Here is a 4,782-nt window from a genome sequence, read left to right as displayed (position 1 = left end):
CCTCTTTTACTGAAAATATTAAGTTGATGTTTGCCCCCCTTATTTTAACTCCTCCAAGTTTTACAAATACAGGAGAAAAAAAAAAAAAAAAAAGAGTGGGAAATCGTAATGATCATTATAACCAGGAAATTGAAGTCAGAGCTGAGATAAGAATGAGGTTTCCTGATTACAAGTTAAGAATTCAGTTTACAACGCTAAGCTGTTATAAATGATTTGATAGGAAAATTAGTAGTAATTCTATTGATTTGTAGCTATTTTGACCTTTTCACACTACACAAATATATTATTTTTGTTAAATTAAGGTTAATTTTCCAGCTGTCCCATTTGTTCTTACATAATCGGTAAATACTTGTGCTTGGAAATCAGGTTTTTTTGAGGAGGTGTTTGTCATTCTTTTGTGGTATTGGTAGTTAACATGATATTCGAGAATTGAGACTATAGGTAAACATTATCCAATAAAGTGTATCTTTGCCAACTTTTATTTGAAATTCTCACAACTTTCAAGTATATACTTTGAAAAAACTTTATGGATTGTAATTTTAATTTTTGATCTTGTTTTCTTTTCATGGGTTTTACAATTTTTGGCAACTCCTTCAATATATTTTCCAAATATTTATTTGCAAGCAATGTTATTTTATCTAACAAATCTCTCTTATAAACAGAGTGTATTTTTTTAAATTTATTATTTTCTTTTCTTTTAAGGAGCTTAGCTATTAACATTTTTGATACCTCTTTATATTTTATTTTATTCCTGATACAATATTTCAGTTTTCAGTAATTTTTATTTATAATTTTCTTAAAGTTTTTGAAACTTTATTTTTTTTATTTCTGGTAATCTAGAATTGAACAATTTGTCAGACAATTAGTTCATTAAATATCAATTTTTATTTTCTACATTATCTGACAAAGGTCCAATAATATGTCTTATTCTCTGAGACTCTCTCTGCCTTTAAAAGTTTTTTCTCATTTGTTCCCTCAACTGCATTCCTGTTACTCTGGTTCATGTCCTAATCATCTCTCTCAAAATCAACCATCCTCCATTCCTTCCCCTGTACTCCATAAGTACAGTTTCAAATATTTAATCGAAAACTTACAAGAACTTCCAATTACTTCTGCAATAAAGTATAGTGTTCATAGTAGAATGAAAGATATTTATCATCTGGGCACAAATTAATTTTTCAAAGATATATCACTCTATTTCTCTTTATATATCTTATATCTAACTAGAAAAAACACCCATTATTACATGCATCATACCTAAAATTTCCTGCCTTCAGATCTGCTCCTGACTTTCCTGAACTGGAAATTCCTTCTCTTCTTTCCAAGTTCAATTTCAACTCTTTTTCAAAATCAATTCAAATAATAACTTCCACATAAGCTACAGTAGTTGAAAGAATATGACATTTGAAATGAGACAACTGTTTTTGGATATCCACACATTCCATTCATTAGCTAAGAAGATTAGGACTAAAAACTGATTTAAAGAAAATTTTATTAATAAAATAGGTCTAAAACCAATATTTTCACAAAATGGTTTTATGTTAAATAAGAATATGCATGCTTAGCATGTTTCTGAAATGCCATAGGTATGTAATATCCATTAATCCTCTCCTGTTATTTCTTTAACTGGAAAATTGCCTTTCTCCTGACAACACCCATAGGAAATAATTAGTATCACCTCTTTAGCTAATACCCCAGAAAACTTTCTTATTTTTATTTTTTTTCTTTTAAATATATCTTTATTGATTTCAGAGAGAGGAAAGGAGAGGGAGAGAGAGAGATAGAAACATCAATGATGAGAGAGTCATTGATCGAGCCCGCAACAGGGGCACGTGCCCTGACAGGGAATCGAAACTGGATCCTAGGTCGACCCTCAACCGCTGAGCCACGCCCGGCCAGGCAAGAAAACTTTTTTAATTTAATAAATATTTATGTGTATTTTATTGTATTTCAAAAACTCACTTTAATGAAATATACTATCTGGCTTTCAAATTCCAAACAGTACCCAAATAATAGGGCAAATAATAGGTGTTCAATAAATGTACTCAATAGAAGTATACTGATCTTTACCATGGTTACATAGTTATGAAAGAATACTTTTTTTCCAATTGTAAACTAATAATTTAGCTAGATTTTATTTATTTTAAATATATTTATATTTAATTTAAAATATGATATAAAATAATATTAGGCAATGAAGTAATTGCTATAGAGTAAAATTTATTTTTGCCAGAATAATAGGTGGATATGTTACATATACCAAATAGCAATTGAAATGATACTAGCTTGTAAGTTTTTTAATGATTTTAATATAAACATTTAGTTAAAATTATATTCAGCAGCTAGGAACAACTTTATTGCTCTATAAAGGTCATCTAAACATATAAAAATTATATACACAATAATTTAAGAACAATAACGTTACATAGACTTATTGATGAGGAAAGGTCAAAGCTGTCTGTTAAAACTGATGTCATGCTTTTTTACAGAGGTCTGATTATTAAATTCTGTTAAACTTAATTTGGGAAAAATGCAGTTTGAGCTAATTTCTCAGTCCTGTACTTTTCCCACTATTCCCTCTATTTTTCTAGCTCAGACTGGAGTTCTTAGACATGCCCATTCCCCCGATCTTCCTTAGACTCCTGGAAGTGGTTTTAATTTTAGAGAAGTAATTGACAGAAGGATGGAGCCCTCCTTAGACTTGAAATGTTTCTGACTGGCAAATATTCCCATATTATTTTAAATGTCCAAGCTTGTTCACGTACTTCAATTATATTTAACTTTGAAACTTAACTTTGACACATTTCTTAATGGCATATATCCAATTCAAAGGCTAGAGTTACATAAAATATGTTCACTTACCTTTGCAATGTTTCTATTTATATCTCAATACTGCAGCCAAATATTTATACATAGACTTTCATTTTGTTTCAAAAATAAGGTACCAGAAACTGTCCTTGATTTAGTTAGAACATTACAAAAAAAATTCTTAAAAATCTAGACATGTTTTTGGGTTTGTATTTCAATAGAAAAAACTTAGTTTGACGTCCAAGAAATATTTTTGTCATTTTTTACATAGAATATTTTAAATGTTTGTATTAAAATCAGTCCATTCAAATAGTGTGTGTGGTTTTTTGAGCAATGGCCAAGTGCCTAAGGCTTTTGCTGGTGGTGTTGTTGACAGTATAAGTACTTAGGATCCACCAGTGAACAGTTAAAAATTCCTGCTGTAATGAGAAGATTTATGTTCTATGGAAGAAAAGAGAGAAAGTACCCAATAACATAAATTTAATAAATAAGTAGTGGCTAGAAGGCCACACATGCTTTTGAAACCTAATAAAATGAGGAACAGAGTGGATCTGTACTGATTGCGAGTAAGAGGTGCAACTTTAATCGGGATACTAAGGTTAGGCCTCAGTGAGAATGCGATACTTGAACAGTGAGAACCACCGGGAAGGAGGCCATGAAGATATATGTGGAAAGAGCATTCAGGTCAAAAGAACAGCCATTGCACAGAGACTAACATGGCAGAAGGTCAGATATATTCTAAGAACAGCAAGAAGACCACTGTACACAAGATGGTATTGTATTTTAAAAATAATACATACTACTACAGTTAGACTGAGCTGCAGATGGAACTGGAACCTCTGGCCGCAGCATGATCGTGTTACTCTAGTATCACCTCGGTGAACAGGGAGACCCGGTCTATACCCTGAAGAAATTTGACCCGATGGGACAAAAGACCAGCTTGGCCCATCCTGCTTGGTTCTCCCCAGGCAACAAATATTCTCAGCACTGAATCACCATCAAGAAATCTTTCAAGATACTGATGGCCCAGCAACTGTGCCCTATGCTCTAAGAATAACTTAGATTTCATGTCTCTCCTGCCACCTGCTATGCCTCTGAGAATTTCTGAAACCAGTCTCTTCAGCCTGTGAGCCTTGAAGCCTTCTTACCCCCTTGCTCTTTGGAATCCAGTCTCACCATTACCTGTGATTATGCCTGTGAAGCAACCATGGTAGCATTTCCCTTAAAGGGAAGTTTGAATCTTCTTTTTATATTTTGACTCACTGCTAGGTTATGAAAACAATTTGAAAGAGCTATTATTTTTTTTTTAATTTTTAAATAAAAATAAAAATAACATACTACTAATGTTGATATTCTTTATTATACTTTTGGAAATAAGGAATTTTAAAAGTGAGGGGATCCTTTGAATCACTAAATAGCAAGTTTGATGTGCAATAACATTAGGCATTAGAATATAGTAAAAGAAATTTAGAAAGATTTAAAAAATATCTATAAAGAAATGGGCAAAAATGGTGTTTAATTTAATTTTTAAGGTTCTTAACATTTAGCTAGACAGGGATATAATGTAGTGTCTAGAAAAAGGTCACTTATTAAATGCTATTTGATAACTTCTTAGAATCATTACATTTCCTTAAAATGAGAAGTGTAGTGCACTTTCATCAATTGATATTAAAAATTTTTATTGCTGTTGGCTGTGATCTTTTTACAATTATATTTCTAGTTAGCCTTCCATAGAATTCACTTCACATTTTGGAAACTAAGGAATGGGTTAAGCTTTAAAGCTGGGTAGAACCTACCTACTGTTTGCATTTGCATGTATACCTCTCCCTATGGGAGTTGTAAAAATGTATTTTTGACTAAAAGTGGAGTACAAGATGGAACTGAAGGACAAATGCCAGCGTGAGGCTGGCACCCAACATACGGTGTAAGAGAAGACACAAATAACGACTGTGAGAGATGTATAGGGGGAAATAA

The 4,782-nt window shown here is 31.8% G+C and overlaps 1 pseudogene; it reads left to right on the top strand.

Annotated features, from left to right (window-relative positions):
* The first annotated feature begins 3,658 nt into the window (after positions 1 to 3,658).
* On the top strand, positions 3,659 to 3,859 carry LOC107527477 (H/ACA ribonucleoprotein complex subunit 3 pseudogene; annotated as a pseudogene).
* The last annotated feature ends 923 nt before the right edge of the window (positions 3,860 to 4,782 follow it).

This window comes from Miniopterus natalensis, chromosome 4 (assembly GCF_054644295.1).
Source record: "Miniopterus natalensis isolate mMinNat1 chromosome 4, mMinNat1.hap1, whole genome shotgun sequence".
Classification (NCBI taxonomy): Eukaryota; Metazoa; Chordata; class Mammalia; order Chiroptera; family Miniopteridae; genus Miniopterus; species Miniopterus natalensis.
The sequence above is the reverse complement of the archived record's forward strand: the minus strand, read 5'-3'. Positions and strand labels throughout refer to the sequence as shown.